A 24330-nucleotide genomic window follows, 5' to 3' on the forward strand; every position below is an offset into this window, starting at 1 on the left:
CTTTGTGAGCTACTCTGAATTAATTTATCTGTAGTCCTACCAAGTGAAATGTTGAAAATACTTTTTGAGTTCGTGAAAGCAAAGGCTTCCAGGCTTATCAAATGGAAAGGGAAGAAAACAGCAAAATATAAACAAGAAAAATAGAGCAGTGCTAGGGTACAGTAATATATAATCATACATATTGCTCAAGTAAATACTCAAGTTAATAGTTGTGTAATGCAGTTAATAGCTCCCTATGTATAATGAATGATAAGCACTTAATCATTTTTATATATCCACAAAACTTCTACATGGGCTAAACTTTCAGTTTATGAGCAATTTATATTCACATTGGTCAGGATCAAAAGATTCCCTAGTCTCAAGATGTTATGTGATTTAGTTGGAGTGTCAGAAACTGTTGGTAGCAGCATATTCTTGACATGGGTGAAGTTTCTTGATAAGGAATTAAAGTTATTTATTCCATTTACCACTTTGAAAGACATGGAAGGAGTAACCCGGCCTAAAGTTTACGAATCTAATCCATGTCTTCATGCAATAATTGATTGCACATAATTCTATATACAAAAACCTTCTCTTCCTTCAAGTCAACGTCGGACACATAGTAACTACAAAGGCAGAAACACCTTCAAACTATTTATTTCCATGTCACCGCTTCTACATATCAATTATATCTCTACATTGTTCAGTGGTTGCATAAGCGACAAGGAAATCATCAAGAGATGTGGATTGTTGGAAGAGTTAGCTGCAGGGGATGGCTGACAAAGGATTTAAGATCCAGGATTTACTTGCCCTTCAACATGTCCGTTTAATTTCACCTCCAATTAAGCATAAAGGTAATGTTGGCACTGGTGCAACAACAATGACAAGGAGAGTGGCTACAAAGAGGATTCACATTGAAAGTATTATTCAACGACTGAAGTCATTTAGTATATTACAAGGTGTAATCCCATTAACAATGAAACCATATATTTATTCTGTTGCGTCTATCTGTGCAGCCTTGGTTAATTTGCAACCACAGATTATTGCATCACCTTAAAAACATTGTATAAATATACAATAAAATATTCCTTTGTGTTGATAAACTTAGATCAATGCAGAGTAAACAATGTGTGCAAAGTTCTGCGCCGTTTATTTCTTTCCATTGTGGCATCCTTGTTACTGAAACATTTATGTTCCATGACAATGAAATCATTGGGACATTTCTCATATTTTTCAATATCCTAAAAAATGTTGCGAGATTGAAAAAGTAAGCACTCTTCCCTATGTTATTGCATTGAGTATATCTTTCCTATTATTAAGCTCTAACTTGAAGAAACATGTAGTTTCCATAATTACCTTCAAAAAGTATTTAATAAAAAGTGATACAAAAACAGCACAGAGATTTGAAGAGATTTGCTGTGGGACATACCAAATAATGCATATAGCAAGATTTATTCGCACAATATATTTTATTGGTGGCATGATAAGAGCTCACTTCTAACAGATGAATGAGAATCTTGATGTTTGAATCCATTTACACTCCTTACTTGTAACACTATCCTCTCCTCTAGAATTAAGCAGATCTTCAAGAGAATACAAAGCAGATGATACATGCTTACATCCACCATCTCAACCACCAAGACAACAGCAATACGCATCAAGCACACGGCCGCGATTAGACCCAATTCCTTCCATTATAAACCATAAATCGTAAACGTCTTTACCATCTTTGTCATTTCTTTCATTGTAGGCTTAACCTTGCCTATATAAACATGGACCCCAGCATCTTGCCTGTATGCTGTTAGCAAAGACTCAACAAATCCATCGTAAAACAGACGATAGTTCTCGAACGACTTATAGGCTGCCAGACCCTGCTTGTCGTATTCCGATGAATGATATATAAGATGATTAAATACATCAAACAAGCCGAACGGGGTTGAATTTTTAAAATCATTTGAAACATTAATCGTAAATGGATCCGGCAGCTCAACGTCATGGATGGTCAAACGACAACTTAAATTTACTTGCTGCTTGGCTTTACTGACTTGCGGTATCAATGGAATGTTCATTTTTTCCACTGCACATGCAATGGCTACTAGTCCCGTCTTCAGATAACTACTTACGGTTATACCTCTACTCTGCAGGTAACTTTTTAATTCTGGCAGTTTCATAGCTTTGAATTTCTCTTCACGTAACCTTTCTTCCATTTAAGCGCTTATATTTTGAAATAAAGAAATGTTAAAATTTATTTTGCATATTTCTATTTCATATAGCAAATTAGTCATTGTTATGACTTCCGCCATGTTTGTCCGAGTTTTTCACTTAGCGAGCACGTGTTTTTATTCAAATAAAACCGCCAAAAAGGTGTATTGAAATTGGCCCGTGAAAGAATCGAATTTGCCCCATTGATGCCAAGGCAAGATAATTCACAGCTTTCTTTCCAAGTTTAGAGGCAGTTATGATCTAGGATATGTTTGATGCTTAAAAATCGTGGTAAGTACCTTTATTTTATCATTCTTTATACACTGCCGGATGCTGGCAAAGAAACCACCTTCTGGTTCAAAAAATTACAAAAGTGAATCTGCTTTCCTGTCTTTAATAGACAGGAGCATTTTGTTTCGAACAAAAGCTATTGTTATATAAATATGCAATGAAACAGAAAGGTGTTTTCAACTTCTGATGGCAGTTTAATACAAGAGAATACAATTCCTGATGCTACAGCTTTGTATAGACTGCAATTAATACATGTTAGATACTTTTGTCAAAAAAACCAAACTGCACGCTAACTCATCGATGAATGCCATATCGAAATCCTATAGCACTGTGTAATGGTGTTATTATCTTTATAAATTAAAAATAGGAATTAAAACTGAGAATACAGTAAGGTAGAAAAGCTTAGTGAATTTGTTCTTTCCTACATCAATAATACCTCGCTCATAAAGTCTCGGTAAAAGTAACATACAACAATCTCTAGATTATAAGAATGATAAAATAAAGGTACTTACCACAATTTTTAAGCATTGAAATATATTCTAGGTCATAACTGCCTCTAAACTTGGAAAGCGAGTGGTAAACTATCTTGCATTGGTAACGATGGGGTAAATTCGATTCTTTCACGAGCAGATTTCAAATGAACACAAACGCCGATAATTTACATGTATCTTAATAATTTTGATATCAAATTGATTAAAATAACTTTTTTATCCATAACAGGTATATGAGATAAAGAAAAGCCTAAATGGTCGCGAAATGCCTTAACTATTCGAAAACCCTTGTTTGTAAACGTTATCTGACATAAATTTCTATAGCAATTTGTATCTGTATTGGGCAATCGGAAGTTCCAAATATAATTAGGGTTCACTTTTCATAACTATATAAGCTGTTGCAGTTTATTATCAGGTCAGTGTTCTAGATGCGTTTCTAAGACGTCTTTGTTTTGTTGTGATATTTTATGCATATTTGCTTCAACTTATGTGCAATTTGATGCATGAAATTTCTTTAGATAAATGCAACTTTGAATTTACACGCATTCAACGTGTCAGGTTATTGTAGATCACAAAAATGAAAACTGCGTACAACAGCGTCGTTGTGATTTGCTTTTTTGGCTTTCTTGTTTGGTTTAGCCTTAATTCAAGAAGAAAACTGATGATAAAAGGTCCACCATCGCTTACAGTCAACCATCAAAGGATTCTTGACGAAGTATTTGCTACTATAGCGAGCACTAAAGGTAACAAGCAAGTGACAATTAATATTAATAACAAAAACAACGGACGATATAATTTATTTGGTGAAAACTTTACGTTTGATTATTTTATCCGAGATAAAAATTTTGATGCATTTGACAAAGTCAAAGATGTCATGAAAAGAAAAAAAAACCCAGAAACATTGCCACAAAATGGAGGGGTTATCTTAAAGTTCACAGATATGGCGAAGAACTGTCTAAGCAGATGAGAATATTTTTAGGCAGGCGCGGATCCAGCTCCTTAGCTGACCGATGCATTGCGAGCGCCGAAGGCGCGAGCCACCGCTAGGGGGGTCTGGGGGCATGCTCCCCCAGAAAATTTTTGAATTTTCACTATCCGAGAAGCATTTTCCAGCGATTGTATTATATTACATATGAATACAAGTATAAGTGCTGCATAAGTAATATGACATCGTGTATATTTTATGATGATTGTTCGTCGTTATCTACACGACTACACTCTGAGTCTGAAACGAGTACACTATTTGCATTTAAAACATGCAAGCATAAAGGTAAATTTACTTACTTTAAAGCTCTTAGTTCTCCACTTTGCCAATGAACTGTCAAGTGCTTAGGTATTAACATTTCACTTGACATATGTCTCCCATTTTTACCCTTTGAAAAGGGATTCCAAGGAGAGGATTTTGAAATAAAAGTAGCAGCTCTCGTTTCATAGGTTCGACGAACTCCATTAATATCAAATGACTTCTCTTCTCGAAGCAGAGTACACAGATCGTGTTTGATATTCTCGACAGCCATGACTTCGATCGATGATTGCGAGTTATATCAAGTGATCAAATAACAATGCATTCAACTTTGAAGTTCAAAGTTGAATGCATCGGTGCCATGTGCCCACAATCACAAAATTATGGAAAATGCATCGCTCAGCGGCAAAATCTACCGTGACGTGAGGCCCTAAAACAATGGTTTTGCTGATGTCACAGTAGATTTCACGCGGAAAAGGACTCGGGACCGATGCATCGACCGATGCATCGCAAATCTACTGTGACGTAGCGATGCCTCTTCCATCTACCGTGACGTGCTGGCAGAATACTATTAAATTACTTACTAATTATGTATTCACGACAAAATTTCGCTAAATTTTATCGACTTTTCTTTCGCTATTTGTGTCATGGAATACGACAAAATTATCGGAGAACACAAATGTTATTTCTAGAACAAATTTTAGCTTAAAACTGCTAAATCTATAAGTTAACTAAACAATATATCACTGTCAAATGTGCGTTTTAAATAATTCGAAAATAATATTTGCTATTTATTTCATTAAAATGCAAACTCGCAGATTTTAATATCTAAATATTTTGACCGATGCATTCGCATCGGTTGCATCGGTCTAGATCCGCCCCTGTTTTTAGGAATGGTAATGTACCCGGATTTGAAAACTTTAAACTTGTAGCTCCACACTTTAATAACGGAGGATGTATTAGCAATGGCGCAGAAACATTTGAATCGATTTACAACTTTCACCAACTTAACGATGTTTTTGCTCGCAATAATTTTCCACCCGTTGTCTTAGATAAAGAATACAATGCATCATGTAAAAACGCACAACCAATTTATGTGATACGTTTAACAAAACCTCTTCGTACCGACGCGTCAGGTCACTTGAAACTCATTGACAATGCTCTTTACGATAAAAACGGTCATAGCAAAGGAGAAGGATGGGTGAAATGCGATGAAGTAAAAGAAGCTACGATTGGACCCTTTCAGTTAATTTAGATGAGCGGGAAATGATATGCGTTGCCAGTGACTTTAATTTAACAAAAAGCTTGAAAACATTTTTAAAAGATGTGAAGTGTTTTGAAATTCCATCGTTCGGTGACCATGGCTATCAAAAGAAAAATAATCCAGGTGATTTAAGTCCCGATGAGATTTTTCACTACCTTTTAAACCCCAGCGACGTGATAATGGAAGAAATTGCTAAATTTACAAAGTTGTTTCTAACAAGACCTTACGTTGCTATTCATATTAGAGCTAATCATATCAATATTTTCCCAACGACAACCAATCGCTGTTTTACTTTGGCAATGAGACTTGTAGACGAATTGAAAAAGAAACGAGGTGTTAAACCTATTTATTTATCAACGGATATGAGTAAGTACGGAGGATCAGGCTCACGTGACCTTGGACATGAGGAGTATTTTGCTAAAATGAGTGGTGCTGTAACATACTCTCCAAAATATACTGGAAAAACTGACAGTATTTCTCGCAGCAGCGTACCAATCATTAATGTTGCATTAATACGTAACAGTGATTTTCTTATTGCTATTGGAGCGGGTAGTTTTCACAAGTTTGTCCTCAATCAGTTTGCAAAGGAACGTTTTCAAGATGATCCCGAAAATTGGTCGACATTTAAAATGTGTGAAAATGCAAGAAGTAGAGGTATGACCCGGGATGGTATTGACTATTCGAAGTATTTAAAAGAAAAGTAAACTTGTCGGACTCTTCTTTCATGCGCTGCATATTTCCACTGTTTTATTCTATATATATACGTTGTGTGATTTTATACGTTTAGGTCGTGTGTTTTGATGACTAAATGTCTGGAATACTGGAATTGTAATCGAGTTTTTAAAAGTTTCATGGCGGGTATTTTATAAAGAATTTCTGCTTTATTCAATCGTTATAAAATCATTTCTAAAAATGTGCACTAAACTTGTTTTTTTGTTAAATGTATATTTTTACGGTTTGGTGTTCACTTCTTTTTTTGTTTAATTTGTTGCCTTTATTTCAGTCATGTAATAGATCGTACTGCTAAATGTCCTATGTTTGCTAGATTTTATTTAGTCCGTGATCTGTGACCGGTTTTCTTTCATTCCCGTTGGACACCTCGAGAAAGGTCGTGGAAAATTCAAGACAGAACAACTTTTTCATGCTTAACGCAGATTTACTTCTTGCCATCTCCAAAAAGCTGCAGTTTTATTGCTATATTACATTGAAATTTTAAAATTTGTAGCTCATTACAATTTCGGAATCCGCCATTTTTCCTTGGAAACTTCATGTTATTTATATTTTGTGTTTTAGTGCCAGACCTAATAGAGAGCTTTTCCGCACGATAATACTGGGAACATAAATAAAATGCCTAAAAGAAATACATATTTCACTCGTGCATTAGGTTGGATTTTAGCAATTGTTGCAAAGATAATATTTTGAAAGTTATAATCGTACTGTGCAAGACAGATCTGCCTCGAATTCATCGTCAATGTCATCATTTAAAAACTCCTCTTCCTCAACATCATTGTCGTCATCAATATCTACATTCGTGCATGCAGTACACGACCATACATCTGTGTACTTCACTCCTGCTTTGTTACATGAACAACGTTGGGAGTTACAGCCATGTTGCAGCCAGACTTACAACCACAATGAACGTTATCAAATATGGAATCCGGCGCTATGGTCATCCATACGACTTCCGACTCGCAGTTTCCCGTCACTCGTTTGCCACCCATTTTCATCCGGAGGAGTAATATCCATTTGTGGTTGTAAACAGAAAGGCCAAAGCGCAGCTTAGTAGTTTGACCAACGAATATGTTCAAGCAAACTGTCACACGTTGGTGGTATTTGGTCGTTTGAACACTTTCCTGCCTTGAACAATGAGGACCAACATTTATTGAAGCCTCAAAATTCTTTTCACCGTAAACAAACAAATCAATTTAGTTGAAACACAATTTCTTCTGACGCGGGAAGTGCACTTCCTAAGAAATTAAATGAGTTTAAATATTTGTGGTTATGTAGAAGAATGTTCCATGCTGTTTTTTCCCATTCCATAAAAAGAGCTGGTGCTGTCACATCCTTAAAGATAATTTTGAAAGCATTGATTATAGTATACTATTCTTTCACTTATTATCATCGTAACGAAAGAAAACTAGTGAAATCATTGGTGTTACAGAAATGAAGAAGGATGTAAGTTCCATAAACTTCCATTGCTAATCAAGAGTTAGTGTAAATATTGCTAAAGTCATTATTGTTGCATTCTGTACACAACTGAGAGGTATTTTGCAAAACGAAGTTATAAAATCTCAAAACACCAAGCTCGAACTCAACATTATACGATTCTTAGAAAAAACATAGCTACTATTTGTTTACAATATGTCGGAAGTGGAAAACTTTTGTATTTTTCAACAATCGCTTTCATAGGTTGCGAAATTAATGGATTCTTCTGAAGAAGAAGCCGATCATGATATTGTCGTCAATAACAATGAGGTACAACCTTGCATGTTTGAGCCTTTGGCCAACGCGCAAGGTGGTCATAGTAATGACAATTCTTCGTCATCGGAAAGCGAAGATGAATACATTCACAGAATTGGAAATGTTGAATGGTTAGTTGCATTTTATTGATGCTTCATTGTTTTTCCCAAAGTAAAAAGAATGTTTTTATCTTTTAGGTGCGAGTGTGGCTTTTGTGTGGACGGGAAAGTATATGTTGCTAAGAGGTAAACAATACTGATCCTCTGATACATGGCGATCATATTTGCATCACACAAGAGGAAGAGTTTGCCACAGCAGGGGCGGATTGAAACTACGTCACATTCAGCACGCGACGTAGTTAAATTCTTCACAGCAGCGGAAAAAATTAATCAAATTTTAAATGTCCCTAGTTGAAAATAAAAACAATTTGCTCGTGTGGAAAGAAGTCTGTTTTGTCGAAAGGACCAAGAGCATTTTTCTATTCGCCTTTTGCAGGTTCGAATCTCGTCTCGGTATGGTGTACTTTGTTTCGTTGTGTGAATAATGATCATGAATTCTTTATCCGAAAATTAATTAATTTTTTTGTGTCCTCACAACGAAAGCATTAGAAAAATAAACATATTGTCAGGGTTGGGATAGTATTATGAGAAAATACTTGATTGGTTTATTGCCGTTGTGCTGACTAACGAGCCGCCGTTTTTGCTGAAATGTTCAAGCGGTGTTGTGCGAAATTCAGCACAGATTGAGTTGTTGATAGCGAGGTTTTATCTTTGAGCTTCAAAACCAACAATATTAATGAGAAGCATGGCATCTTTCACTGATCGCGTCGAAGATGCTTTTACGAGGAAAGATGAGACTTTTATGGCTCAACTCTACGGAGAGATGTTGGATTGCCTGAAAGTCAACAGCATTGTTACCAACGATAATTTGTTGGATCGTCTCGGTGTCAGTGGCGTGTGGTGACCGAATTTAATAGGCAAGGGCTGGGGGTGAGGTTTGCGGCATGCCGCGAAGCTATCTAGGGGTTCTGGGGGCATGCTTCCCCAGAAAATTTTTGGATTTTGAAGGCTACTGGAGCGCATTTCCCGCGATTTCTGGGAGTACTTTGTCGAAAAAATGTATCTGTCATGACTGAAACAGCATTGAAAAAATCTAAAAAATTCAAAAACTTTTATAGAGTATATATCACAATTACGGTTTAAAAGTATTACATGTGGTATTGTGATATAAAGTCGTTTTAAGTAAATGGCTACGCGTGCATTTCTATTGTAGTGAAGAAGTAACAGAACGAAATAGTCCAAAATCCTACAACAGAATTACTGTTGTAGGATTTTGGACTCTGGATTTTGGATTTTCTCGGAAAAAGGTCTCAATCCAAACGAGCGGGATAACAGTGATTCCACAATGCATTCAGTCATGTTGTACAGGTGTCGTGAAAATACCGAATTGTAGAAGTAGAACATAAAAGGATGAAAATTCCTATGCTATATATTTTATAGGAACATCAATCTTATTTATACCTTACATCAGTTACATGATATCTTGTAGTGCGTACATTACTTATCTAGATTCATGTATTAGCAATAGAAGAAATAGCCAATCCTACACTTACTCAAACGCGCTACTTAAACTTACGCACATAACTTTATAATTACGTAAAACTACTCAAATTTCAAGTACATTATCCGCTGTGTAATAACTGCACCTTGTTTATCAAAATATATAAAAAGCATGTAAATAAATTCTAACATATAGAATACTCACGACTGTTGTAAATAACTTCTTTGCCAGTGAATAAAATAATCACAAAATTTAATAGCGTTCTAGTACATTGAAATCACTTTCAGAGCTCATACGCAAGACTTATATAACGATAAAGTATAACATGCTACAGATAATATCTTCTACATACATAAATTAGAAATCTACTACTACTTTGAATTAGAAATCAGAACATTACCTTTCGCTCTCAGTCATCTTTTAATAAACGATAACATTAACGGCGTGAATAATTCGGATGTCCAATGTGTTGAATATACGAATATTATTCGTGCGCTGATATGTGTTTAAAATTGCGAGCGTACAAGACTGTTGACCAATCGCTATCAAGCGGCGCCCTTAGAAGCGCCGCTTGCCTTTTCTCGATATTCCTCGAATAAGAAGCCTCCAAATCTAGATTAACGCATACGCAAATGTTCAAATTGAGCTCCGAAGGCAAGCGCGCTTGCCTTGGTTAATAAATAATTAATTTCATCCACTTAATTTAATACACTTGACTCATCTTACAAGTGTAGCAAAGTGAAACCGAAAACCACGACAGTAAATCGCGTATAAATAGCAAGCATTTCAACTGTAAAGACAATTTAAACAAAAGATTACATTGACATTGTTTAGAACAAAAAAATTTAAACTGATTTTGCCCAGAGATTGATCCAAAAAATTTTTGTTCGGTAAAATGCTTAGGCAAGCGGCGCTTGCATGACCGCACGCCACCGCTCGGTGTTGATATTTTCCGAAACATCAATGCCGAATTTTACATACCGCAGAGTGCCAAGACAAAGAACACAAATTTGGTTGCCTTAAGGTTAGAAAACTTATGACATGTTATGCATGCATACTTACACAAAAATATATAAGAAAATATAAATTGACTTGATGTGATGCCCGACGGATTTGTCATTTGTGTTTTATTTATGTGATTCAAAACAAAACAAATTTTCAAATTTCGATCATATTTAAAACGTTTCTATTGATTTATTTCTTGATGTGTTGAATAGTATACTTAAGATAAGATATACAAAAATGAACTGAAGCATGATATTTGAAATTTACATAACATTATTTCAGATCTGCTACAAATGGCAACTGCCTCAATAGTTCATTGTCAATTCTGCTTGTTGGTGACAACTCTGTGTTGACTATTTTGAGGCTGATGACCTCTATGGAATTATTTTTATATGCTGATTATTATGCGAAACATCCATGTTTTTCAAATCTTTTTGAAACTCAGCATAACAAACACTTTGATTCTATCTCAAGCATGGTAGCCATGTCAGTCTCTTTTGAAGCTATTGATAGTGCTGGAAGTGGTTGTTCTGTTGCTGAACTGGTCAGGGCAGAATATGTGTTAAATGCAAAAGATATGGCATGGACTGGGTTTGTTTGTTTGTTTGTTAGCACTCTCTTCAGTTACATCCCGTAGCATTTTTTCCTATTATCCTAGTGCTTATAGGTGGAATTTATTATTTAACCAAAGAATTGAACCTCGTATTCGATCTAGAGCTTGTGCTTCCACTAGTAATTATTTGCGAGTTTTGTTTTGCTTTGAAGGTTCAGCTCCTCAAGCAACTGCATTCAAACACAATCACTATGTGCCTTTGATACTTGCTGGGAAGGGAACTAAAAGAAAGGGAAGTAGTCACTTGTCACAAGCTAAAAAGCCCAGTATACAAACAAAGTTGAGGTTTACACCTTCTGGTCCTACTGAGACAACCATGACAACCAAGGCTCATCCATATGGTATATCTCACAATATCGCTTTGGGTTCTTGTGATGTTTCTTCTTTTATTTCATCTTCTACCTTGCAATTACCAGATAATAAAACTGCAAATGCTGATTTGCCTAGAAATCCATATGATGTTGGTTTTTATAGAGAAAAGGTGAGAGGTATGGAAATTCATGAAATTGAAAAACTTGTAAAGAATGTATTCGTACCTGATGAATGCTATGAATTTCCTAAAACTGTTGATGCAAATAATCGCAGTAGGTCCTTTCGACACGATTGGCTGAAGGATTATCTTTGGCTTTTGTATTCCCCAAGTCTTAATGGTGCTTTTTGCTAACCATGTGTTTTGTTTAATGATAGTTTTCCCTCCAAAAACAGTCGAATTAAAATATTTTTTCAGAGCCATTAACACATTGGCCTGATGCTAAAAGTGCAATAAAAAGGCATATAAGTACATCATCAGGTCTTCATGTTCACACTTCGGCTCTTCTTAAGGATATCTTGGATCAGAGTTCCGGTAAAAGGCAGCCAATAAATGTCATGATTGATGGTAACTTAAAGAAAAAGATTTCAGAGAATAGGAAAAAATTAGTTCCAGTAGTTGATACCATCATTCTTGCAGGTCGCCTTCAATTACCACTTAGAGGTCATCGCGATGATTCTCAGTATCATCCTGAAGTTGGTGAATGTTCTGAAAAGCATGTTTGTAATTTTATTGAATTATTAAACTTCCGTGTTCGTGCAGGGGACACCATTTTGGAAGCCCATCTTAAGCATCATGATAAAAATGCCTCCTACATCTCTAAAACTACTCAGAATGAGTTAATTAGGTGTTGTGGTCAATTCTTCACTGAACAGCTTCTAATTGAAGTAAAAAAGAGCAAGTTTTATGCATTGATTGCAGACGAAACATGTGATATTTCTAATAAAGAACAGATGTCTTTGGTTTTGCGTTTTGTTGACGAGGAGTTCAACATAAGAGAAGAATTTTTTCGTTTCATTCATTGTAGTGAGGGTATGTCTGGGAAGGACCTTGCATCTGTGATTTTGAAATGTTTAAACGAAGAGTTGAATTTGAACATTCAGGACTGTCGTGGGCAGTGGTATGATGGCGCAGGTGCTGTTGCTGGATGCATTAATGGTCTTGCTGCAAGGATTAAGAATTTGAATGATAAAGCCATTTACACACATTGTTTCAGTCACAGATTAAATCTTAGTATTTGTGGGACTTGTGCTGTTCAGTATGTAAGAAATGTTTTGGAACATGTGAAGGAAGTTGCTAACTTTTTCAACTCTTCCCAATGCAGACAACTAATTTTGGAGAAATGCATTGGAGAAAATTGTCCAGATTCTGCAAAAAACAGATTGAAAAGTGCTTGTAAGACAAGATTGGTCGAGCGTATTTCTAGCTTACATACTTTTAAAGAACTGTATGTTGCTATTGTTTTTTCCTTGGAAGAAGTGAGTTTTAACGTCGAAGGCAAGTGTAATCGTGAGACCTCTAGTAAAGCTTCCCCTCTGTTACATCTTTTGACATCTTTTGATTTTATTGCAGCACTCGTAATACTAGGTGTATTTTTGATCTTACTCTTCCAGACACTCAGTTACTTCAGTCTTCTTGTAATGATGTTGCTGACGGTTTGAACTTGATTGAGGCATTAAAAAAATTGTCGAGAACTGTAAGAAATGAAGTCGATGTTTATCATGCTAACTGGTACAGTACTGCATTGACGATGGCAGAAAAAGTGGGTGTTGAAGAGAAAAAACCTAGAACTTGTGGTCGTCAGGCAATTAGAAGTAATGTTCCGTCTGAATCTGTATCTGATTACTTTAAGAAAACAATAACCATTCCTTTAGCTGATCACTTGTGTTCTGAGTTAGAAAAAAGGTTTGATTCATCAGCAACTAGCATATATTATGGCTTGTTTTTAATTCCATCCAAGTTACTTTTGTGTCTTTCTTGTGGCGTTTCTTGGAAGGAAAAATTTTACTCATTTTCTTCTTTGTTCTTGGATGATCTTCCAAATCCAAAGGCTTTAGATGGTGAACTTGATCTCTGGCAGAAATACTGGGAATCGTCTTCTAAAACTTGTCTTCCTGAATATGTCTCTTCTACTTTAAAGTCGGCAAATTTTCCAGGTTTTGAGAACATAAAATTATTGTTAAAGATCTTAGGTACTATTCCTGTCACTTCTTGTGAGTGTGAGAGGTCGTTCTCTGCTTTGCGAAGATTAAAGAACTATACGAGAAGTACTATGGCTGCTGACAGGTTAAATGGTCTTGCTTTATTGTATATTCATCAGGACACTAATCTAGATATAGAAAATATTATAGATCTTTTTGCAAAAGACAAAAGAAGAATTGAACTAGCTTTCTAGTTCGGAGTGAAAGTTCTTCATGCCTTTTTTAAACTCTTGACTGTAAATATGACTGCCGCTAACCTCAGTCAATATAAACACAAACAGTCGTTCTCAGGACTTTACTTACCTGGACGACCAAATCTACAAACATTTTTTTGCTTTTTTTATAGACAACTTCATTTGATAAATTGACATGGAATCGTTTGCATAATAATCAGCATATAGGTATGACTAGACCATTATAAAATGAAATTCCATATTGATGAAGCGTAAAGAATTTTTTTAGGCTAGGTTTGTAATGAACCAGGCCGTCCATGTCGGAAGCCCTCAAAGCATATTATCTGCGAGTTTCCTAGGCATGCTGATGAGCTCTGATATTAAGCGAAACGGTCAAAAATCGATAATTTATGAGCAAGAATGTTAGCTCATTCCAGTAATAAATATTTTGGAAGACCAACTGCAAAAACGCATGAAATAGCGTTTTTCGCAATGCAATTTTAAAATTTTACCGTGGGGGACATGTTTCTGCACCCCCCTAGAAAAGTCGCGCTAACGGTGCGACATTGTGCCTAAGTTCATATACGAAGCTGGATCCGCCCCTGTGCCACAGTATGTACCAACGAAGCTGTCGTAAAGACAGCTATGGTCGTGTACACACATGACATTGGACCTATGCCTGAGAGTGAAGAAAACGAGTAAATATTACTTTGGAAGTGTAATTACGTGTATGTCGACAAGTGTATAATGCCGATAAGTATCTTAGACAAAATTTTGTATCGTTCAGAGCATTACGCTACACGGCGTACCGACAGTGGACGGCTTGGGTGCATGGCAGGTTGAGAAAAAAGTACCGACTACCCATACCTTCTTGTGCTGTGGACAAAATCCGGAAAGCATTTCCTTCGCCTTCTGGAGAATACAAAGGAATTGAATATGCTCAACGCTACTGAATGGTAGGGCCTATGGCGTATGACAAAGTCTGTTCATTTGTAATTATGTTTATTTCATGACTAGTTTAATACATGGGGGTAACAGCGCAAAATAAGACCATGGTTCAAAGGCGTCCCCCTGGCAAAAGGTAATGTAAAAAAAGCTGCGAAAAAAGTAATTGTTTCAATATAGTGGTAAAAAGGCCGTGTTTTCAAAGGCGTCCCCTCGCAAAAGGCCATGTAAACAAAACTGCGCAAAAAGTCATTGTTTTCAAAGGTGGGTAAAAATCTCGAGTTTAAAATCTATCGTTTAAAAATATGGAATCTATTTGTTTTTTGAAATATGTAGGTGCGTTTAAATTTTACAAACAGTCTTTAGAAATCAAGTGTTAAAAAAGCATCGTTTCGGAGGGGCTCGGCAGCGCAAATTTTAGCGTAGCTAAAATTGAGCAGGGGATGGAGCTCCGAGAATCCTAAGCGACGGTGGGGAAATTTTCACGAAGTGAAAATTCGGAGCCGAAAGTGGCATTCGATGAATATTCGAAGAATATTCGAGAATAGCAGAGGCTTAATATATGCTCTTTAAAAACTATCTTTAGAAATCAAGTGTTGATAAAACATCTTTTCAAATTATGGAATCTATATGTTTTTTAATCTGTCAAGCGCGTGTCTTAGTGCATGTTTTTAACAATGGTTGTTTAATGTCGCTAGCACATTTCATCAGCGCATGTATAATAATACAATGTTTTATAAATATCAGTAGCAGCGCGCTTTCTAGTCGACTGGTATATTGGATTAACTAGTGGCTTTTAACGATGGTCTTAAAACCCAGCGCGTGGTAGAAATATTCTTTAATAATCAAGTGTTAATAATACAATGTTTTATAAATATCAGTAGCAGCGCGCTTTATAGTCTACTTGGTATATTGGATTAACTAGTGGCTTTTAACAATTGTCTTAAAACTCAGCGCGTGGTAAAGATATTTAGTTTTACAAACTGCCTGCAGCAAACAGTTATTACAAAAGTTATGTGATATGTAGTCAAACATGAGGAGCAGGTATGTATGATTTTACTCTAACAGAGGCCTACGCTACATGCTTACTACACATTATAACTGTTCGTTGATATTTAATTATTTGAATTGATAAGATAATGGCCATAAGCATAACTTGTACATCCATCATCTAATATGTACCGTTTATCATCAAAACAGCTAAGTGATACTTTATTAATTTCATAACTACTAAGTTGATGGTTTACACTTCTAATAGTTTTCATTGTATGATGGATTTGTTTCTTTTCAAATAGTGTTTTTTTATAGTCTTCATGTTTTATTTCACTTTTAATAATATTTTTCTTAATCCCTTTTGCTTTTTTATCTCCTTTATTATTATCTTTAATATAACTGTACATTTTACTTCTTAAACCTACAAATTCAGTAATTAGGGCACCACATGCTTCATCTTTAAATTTACCAATAACTTTTTTATTAGTCTTATCATAATATTGAGAATTTTCTGGGTAATCACTAAAATCAAATTTATCTTTATCAACCCAAAAATCTTGATAGACATCTTCAGTTTTGATTTCATATGTTAAACTATCTGTGTCTGTGAAAAGAAGTTTAGCTTTATCACCATACCGCTTCTTGATATAATTGTAATGAAAATCATACATCAACGTTTTACTTAAATCTAAGATGCACATACCCACATATGCCGGCCTATTAAGGGTTAGTGTTTCTTTGATCTTATGCACAGCCACAAGGTTCTCATTGAAGATTTTACTACTTACATAAGTAGGTTTTGAAATTAGTTTTAATAATTTATCTTTATTAGTTACTAGTCTAACATCTACTCTTTTTCGTAAGTTTTCCATTGTCTTGCCGAATACTGAATTATTCATTAATTTGAAGAAGTCTTTTTCAAAAGAATTTTTTGCATTAGTTCTTTTTTGAGTATTAAAGTCTATGTTTTTTTTCAACCATGGAGATTGAGTAAATTCAAGTACTCTATGTACTTTAGTTAAATTTAACCCAAGATCTAAGTATAGTTGAAGATTTCTATAATGTAGCACATACTTGTATTTATTTTGCAATGTAGGTATCAACTTATTAACTAAACCTGTTGATATATTGTAATTAGAAGCAATTGTCTTACAATATTTTGACAGCATGTCGCTAGTTACCTTAATTTTTTCTAGTGCAACAGGATAATCGTTATGTAGATCATGTAGTTCTTTAGTGTGTTCTAAATCAACTTCTAAAATTAAAACTTTTTTACTATCTGCTTGATATTCAGCAAGGTTTATGTTGTTAATCTGTTTCTCAGTTAACCATTTGAAACCACCAGTAGGTAAGTGTTGAGACATAGCCCATCCATATAAATTGTTCGCATCAAGATACATTATATATTTTGAGGGTTTATTCTTATCAAATGTTTCCATATACTTGTTATTAGCCTTACCATATCGATTAGCAATATAACTAACGCCTCCTCTCATACCCTTTTCAATGAATTGAAACATGTTAATATCAGTCATTAGTTCTAATTTAATATCTGTCATCTTCAACATAGCATCCCAAGACAACCCGGGAGATGTGAAATAGTAACATGGATCGAGTTTATAGTATTCTAAGCATGTTTTCCTAAAGTTTTCAAATACATCATTTAATAGAAGGATATCAGATTTCAGATACAGGTCGTGATACTCACCCATGTTTTTAAGATTGAATGTATTCCAAACATTTTTAGCATGATGGTATTGTTCATCTGATATATTTTCATCAGTAAGAATACTATAAAAATCTTTTTTTGAAGGTAACCCCTCATCAAACTTTTCAAAGCTATCCATATAATCATATGGGTATATACCTTTTTTAGTCATTAAATTAAATTTTTCACCTTGAAACTGCTTATAATTATATTTAAATGAATATTTAGGTAAATTACTAACAAGCTTTTCCAGACTAGAGCTCATAAATTGAAAACTATCAATAAAAGTAAGATGGTTACCTAACATAAAAGCCATATACTTTTCCATGTTGTTAGGTATAGCATTTATATTCATCTGAATATCTTCTCCTTTTTTGTTTTTGTATGTATGCTTCTTAACAATAGCTCCAATCTCTTCCATTATGAAGTGACTGTCGTAACCACGCAGATTGTGAAATATTACTGGGATCTTTAATTTACCAGAGTCTATTCTAAGTTTTAAATTACAATCTTGATGTGCCGAGACTCTGTATTTGCCAGTGATATGACAATGGTCTCGAACTCGAATATCTTTATTAGTATATTTTTTGTTACAGATATGACATTCATCAGCTTTCTTAAATTCTTCTTCATCATCAGTGGTCATTTTTAATGGTTTATTAAAGTGAGTTTTCATAATATTTTTACAATATTTAACTTCTTTTAACATCTCTTCCATAAATTTGTAAACAGCCTTTTCACCTCTATATAGTTGAATTTGTTTAGTAAATTGATCATCATAACAACATACAACTTTATAACCATAACCACAGTCAGTATGTTTTTGATAAGATTCTGTATACGATTTTTTATTATTTTGGTTACAACCAGATATCTTTTCTGTAATAGCCTCAAAGTCAGCATATATGACAAATGGTACTGGTTGTTGCTTATGATAATTGTTGAATTTCAGTGTGTTATTATTTTTATCAGGAATTCTTATTGATTGTATACTATTTATTAATATACAATTTTCTATATGGTTATTTAATATTTTTTCAGAACTAAAACATTGGAGACAACGCATACAAAAATGTTTTCTTTCTTTATGCTTTGTTTGATTGTACATAAATTTATTAAAATCTTTTATTAATACATAATGTTTGTTTCATTATCAGTTATCAAGAGTAGTTCCATATGGTCTTCAAATTTTTCTTTTGAAATGAATAATGGATATGGTTGTTTATCTTCATAACCGAAAACGTTAATGTTAATTCTGTTTTGCTTTTCGATTTTATTATAATGTTTAACAGTCACTGGAAATTCAATCCCAGAGTAGTCTAATTTGTTAATATATTCCTTATCAGATTTTTTAATTCTCTGTGGGTCTTTATTTTGTGGGGTGATATGCCTAATATGACACCATCTAAAACATTCATTATCTCTATTTTTGATATTTATCAAACCTTTTTTAGGGTTTTTAAGTTCTTGAGGTAAATTAATGTATGAAGATCCTTGTAATGGCTTGTATTTAACAACATTAAGATAATGATTATTTACTGATTGAATGGACCATCCAGAACCTTCTTTAGTGAATCTATCAATCTTGTTTAATATATTTTGTTCTAAAATTTGTAGTGATTCAGTAATATTTTCATTATTTGTAATTGTTAACGCTGGATTGTTGAAATAAGCATTTTTTGTTATAAAGTTGGTTGTACCCCCATCCTTTGTTTCTTTTTTACTAAATGTTACCTTAAGCGTTTCAACAAATTTAATTCCTTTCATTGTTGTTAATAATTCTTTAATATAATATATAAGATACTTTCTTGTGCTTAGCATTTGTATTAATGGTGCTTTATTGTTAATAATACTTATTTCATATGATTTAGTGTATCCTTTTATAGCATTGTTTGTTTCTCTTATCTTAACTCTAGGAGTTGGTATTGGTTTTTTATTTTTATCTGATAGCATCTTTGTTTTATTCTCATACTCTTTAACCATCTCTTTTACACTCTTTCTTGGTTTGGGGACTGGTGTTAATAATTTGATTAATTCGTTTTTTCTAAGTCTTGAATAGCCTTTTAAACCTTTTTCTTTAGCAATACCTCTTAACTGAGGTATAGTCATTTGTTTGATATTGGATTGTGATAGTACTTTTTGTACTGGTTTGGAAATTGAAGTATTATTAACCTCAACCCTAGGCTTTTGATTTAATATTATATTAATTAAATCATTTCTAGTCAACTTTTGGAGCGCATCTCTATTCATCTTATGCATATTATATAATATAGGTTTGTCTTTAAGTACCTTTCGATTTAAATAATCTCTATTTATATATATACTATATATTTTATTTTTAAGTATAATTATAAACGCACTAATTTTAATGATAGAAATAAATCTATATTTAAAACTTTTTATAAAAACTATATTATTTTTAATTTTCTGAATTTATGAAATGTTTTCTAGTTCTAATATGTAAAGTTTTATATGCTAAACTATATGTTTTATTACATGAATCACAATGCCATGGTTTTGAGAGCATATATAATGTCCTATGTTGTTTGATTTGTTCTTTAGTAAAAATTCTTGGTCTTCCTCGTATTGGTTTATCTTAACACATATATATATATAATTACTATATATATTATTTTTTTTATGGTGCGTTTATATTATCCTTTGTTTTATACAATGTTTTTTCAAAATCCCTCAAAACACCCTCTATATTAGAACTAGTTTTTTTACAACATAGGATAAAATTTCTAATCTTTTTTAATATAACTTTAAGATTCATATATAATAGTAAATTTTTTATTTCTTTGACTGTATCCAATTGTTATAATAAGTACAGTCAATATCTTTATCCCACTCAAGGATTTTATATACTTCACCAAATAATCTATCATCAAAAATCCTCTTTGTCTTACTATTTTTCATATCTTTAACAGAGTGTTTTAATGGTATACCCCTCCTACTAGCTAAACGTATTATATAATAGTTATACATACTAACATTTTTTTATTAATTATTTATGTTTAATCATAGTACTAACAACCTTTATAAAATCATTTGTCAATTTCTCAACATATTCAAAAGTTACACACAATCTAATTTTATTAAAAAACCATTTCTTTCTCGAGTGCCTAGATCGTTGACATTTCCAAATTTCTGGTATCTTATATGAGTGAACAGAACCACAGTGCTTACAAACATTCATTTTATTGTTATCTGAAATAATTTCTTGATTTTCACAACATAAGTATGTCTTAGCAGGTCTATTAATATAACTATCACATATGTTTTTATCACAAAAGCAACAATTTACGTAACCAAAAAACTCTTCTAACTCTTTATGAATCAATTTATTACAATACATATAATATAATATAATATTATATCTTTAAATAGTTTTATATAATAAATATTCAGATATAACACCAATCCCAACCATTGTAATAGATTCATATTTTTTCATATTCTTAGATCTTTTATAAAAGTCATCTAACTGTGGTTCTCTATGAAATGTTAACCCGTTGTAATGTATCGTTTTTACTTTTCTAAGCGCATCTAAAGCTTTGTTTGTAAGTTCTATATCATTATCAGCATATTGAAGTTCTTGTCTTAGCTGTTGTATTTTATCTCTTTGCTTGACTTCATTTTCATAGAATGCCTCTTTAGCCTTAGATAGGTCCTCTAGAGCCTTATTGTGTCTTTCAATTTCCTCAGTGTAACCGTTTTTATCAAGTTTATGAAATAGAAAGCTGGCTAGAGAGAAACCAAGACCATTAACAATAGATCCAAAAACTGTTCCAACCCCACTAGTAATAACACTTGTCATATATATTTATACAGATTTAACTGGATTCTCAGGAATCCATTTTTTGTCTTGAGCATATTTAACTAGCATTGTTGATGCTGTAACAGCAATAGCTAGTTTAGCAAAATCTTTTATACTGTTTGTGTCTATTAATTTTTGACCAAATAGTTTTCTAGAAGCCATAGAAAGACTTACAGCAGTTGTTGTCACAAGCACTGCATCAAAAGCTTCATTCCTAAATTGTTTCTTAGTCATAGTATTACTCATATATAATAAGAAATATTTTATTCAAATGAGTCTAAATTATATTTTTTATTTTTTTGTATCAAAACATGTTTTTCACTAGTTGTTTCGTCTCTCGCTTTATCGTTTGTTAATTTTTCCTGCCTTTTATCATTTTTCCTTGTATAATAGAGACTAGCAATAGCAGTTAATACTCCAATAGCTCCAAATAAAAATCCGTAATTAATATTCCAGCTATTATCCTCAATTTTCTTTTTATTTTCTAATTCAATCCTATCTCGCATCTTTTTTTCTTTAGAAGCTTTCGATATATAAGCCAATCGTTTACCAGCTTTGACTCTAATAGGGTCTTTCTCTTTCTTAACTGTAGTAATTTTTAGATTTTCTTCAGACATGTTATATAATACTGTAAATTTTGTTCACAGATAACTCACAGATAACTCATAGATAATCTTAAAGATAACTTACAGATAACTCACAGATCTTTATATTTTTTATTATATTTACTCACCATACTATCTATAGTAGTACAATTGTCTGTTATTATTTCATCGACAACTTTTACGTCTGATTGAAATATCACTGGATCATAAGCTAATCCCCTTAAATAAGATCTGATAGTTATAAATATTTTATCATATGATTTATATGCAAATTTACACATTTCTAAGTTATTATTAATCTTACTCTTAACCATATAACCTTGAATTAAAGCTCCTAAACCACTCAGGCTGGCTATAACTATAGGGTTTACGGTTATACTACCAGCAATAGCACCAGTCGATACTAGAAAAATACTCCCCATGTTTAATGATAGTCTAATTTTATTTAATTTATTATACTTCCATTTATAACAAGTATACATTTTGTGATAGTACAAATACAACTTTTTCAGCTTTTCAAATTCCTCTTGACTCAACTCACTCGAAATATGATTAAAATCCAGAACTTTTTTCATATTATATTATAAAACATATTTAACTAATATGAATGATGATAGCGTTGATATACCGAGTAAAGTAATCATATCTGTTTGATGTGGGTTATTATTTACTATCATTTTTGTATGTTTATGTACTACTGTTTTTTTATGCACTTCATCTAGAGTATCTAGGTGTTGTGATGGTGCATTATCTTGATGTACTTTTTTTAGTTCTTTCTTTTTAATTCCATAATAATTTAATTTAAGATTAATATTGAAATTCAGAGTTTTATTCGCTAATGTTAAAATATTATTATACCCATCAATCTTTTTATCTAATATAATCATACGGCTGGGTATTAAAATCATACTAGGACTTATTGCCATATTTAAAAAAACATAAGTATCACTTATACTTTTTCTCATGTTAGATATCAATACAGTCGTATCATTCTGTACTATAGTATCCTCTACTAATTTCCTAAAAACTTTTTGAGTTTGCATGCTCTTAGCTCCATGATTAACTATTGACCGTCTTGTATTTGCTTGAGCTCCAAGAATTGTATAAACAAAACTTTCAATGCTCTCTTGCAAAAGAACTTTTCTGATTCTTGTAATACCTTCAGAATGATATGCAATGAAGCTACGATAATCAGTAGTCGAATATTGAAAATTAACATAATACCCATCATTGTTTTTATCAAATTTTAAAATACCTTTATAAGGTATATGCTTTTTCAATTCCGTAAAGTCATATTTGTCTAATAACGATGGATGTTTCATAATTTTTCGGATCTGATAATACAAATGGTATTTAACAAGGCTTTGTATAATTCTACTTTTATCAAAATTTAAATGATTAAGCCCGATGCCGCATAAAAAACTAGCCACATAAGCCCCACAAATCATAGCGTAGTACGCTTCTTGTTTATAATTTAAATGATTTTTAATATTGTATCTTATACCAGTCGACTGTTCTTTTTTACTTTTAATTTCACTTGTCCACGTGGCTGTTATAGGTGGTAAATTAGTCATAAAATAATCATTCTCTGTGACATACAATCTGAAGTTACAGATGTCGACATTTACCGGCCTTTGAAATGTAGGTTTTACAATAAACTTTGCATTCCACCTATGAATCGTTTCATCAAAAAAGTCTTGGTAATGACCTTCATCTCCATTTTGAGCTGCTATGAGATTTGAAAACAAAGGCGTTTTAGTTGTTTCTAAATATATTTTTGGCCATGTTGGTACATTTTTTAAATCATCATCACCTAATTTTATAGCATTTTCTTCTATTTGCTTGTTTGACATATAATATAAGCTATGTTATATACGATGTTCACTATTTTTATAGACGGAGATAGTAAAAAAATTGACTTACAAGAAAGTATAGTAACATCTAACTATTCATATTTATATATTAAGAAAGCTTATGTGTATTGGGAATATAAAAATGTAAAATTAAATAATACTTTAGCTTTTACAATAAGCTCTATAAAATATAATATAGATGCTGGTTACTGGACTTTTAAAATGCTTAAAACGTTTCTTGAGTCTGTTAACGTAAAGCTTGAGATGGTAGAAAACACCGGAACTTGTAAAATAACTAATAATAATGACGAGGTATTAGTATTGTCTGATACTCTTATTAAAATGTTAGGTTTTAATGATACCAAAAACTATGAAAAAGGTATCGTACAAAATGGTGTTTCTAAAGTGGATATAAACAGAGGATTAAACTATATTCAAATTTCTTCTAATATTGTAAATTCAAGTTATAATTATAACCCTGAAGGAAAAAAAGTAATATAGCTTTAACTTTACCAGTAATAACAATTCAGACGTTATTTGGTACTGTATACGAATATAACGATATTGAATCTAAAATTACAATTATAAAAGGAGCTTTTAACGAGCTAATATTT

At 32.9% G+C, this 24330-nt stretch overlaps 2 long non-coding RNA genes and 1 pseudogene across 2 annotated transcripts in view; 1 reads left to right on the forward strand and 2 right to left on the reverse strand.

Annotated features, from left to right (window-relative positions):
- Positions 1-887: 887 nt before the first annotated feature.
- LOC124456610 lies at positions 888-1399 on the reverse strand. The gene is made up of 2 exons (XR_006952350.1): positions 1336-1399; positions 888-1220 (listed from the first exon to the last, which is right to left on the reverse strand). It is a non-coding gene; the product is annotated as an uncharacterized LOC124456610 (long non-coding RNA).
- A 77-nt stretch (positions 1400-1476) lies between these two features.
- LOC124456598 lies at positions 1477-2193 on the reverse strand (annotated as a pseudogene).
- Positions 2194-3525: 1332 nt separating this feature from the next.
- LOC124456615 overlaps positions 3526-24330 on the forward strand; it is a 31034-nt gene continuing 10229 nt past the window's right edge. Inside the window, exon 1 of the long non-coding RNA XR_006952355.1 lies at positions 3526-3706. This is a non-coding gene — a long non-coding RNA (uncharacterized LOC124456615). The remainder of the gene's footprint in view (positions 3707-24330) is intronic.

Source organism: Xenia sp. Carnegie-2017, unplaced genomic scaffold (assembly GCF_021976095.1).
Source record: "Xenia sp. Carnegie-2017 unplaced genomic scaffold, XeniaSp_v1 HiC_scaffold_57, whole genome shotgun sequence".
Lineage (NCBI taxonomy): Eukaryota > Metazoa > Cnidaria > Anthozoa > Malacalcyonacea > Xeniidae > Xenia > Xenia sp. Carnegie-2017.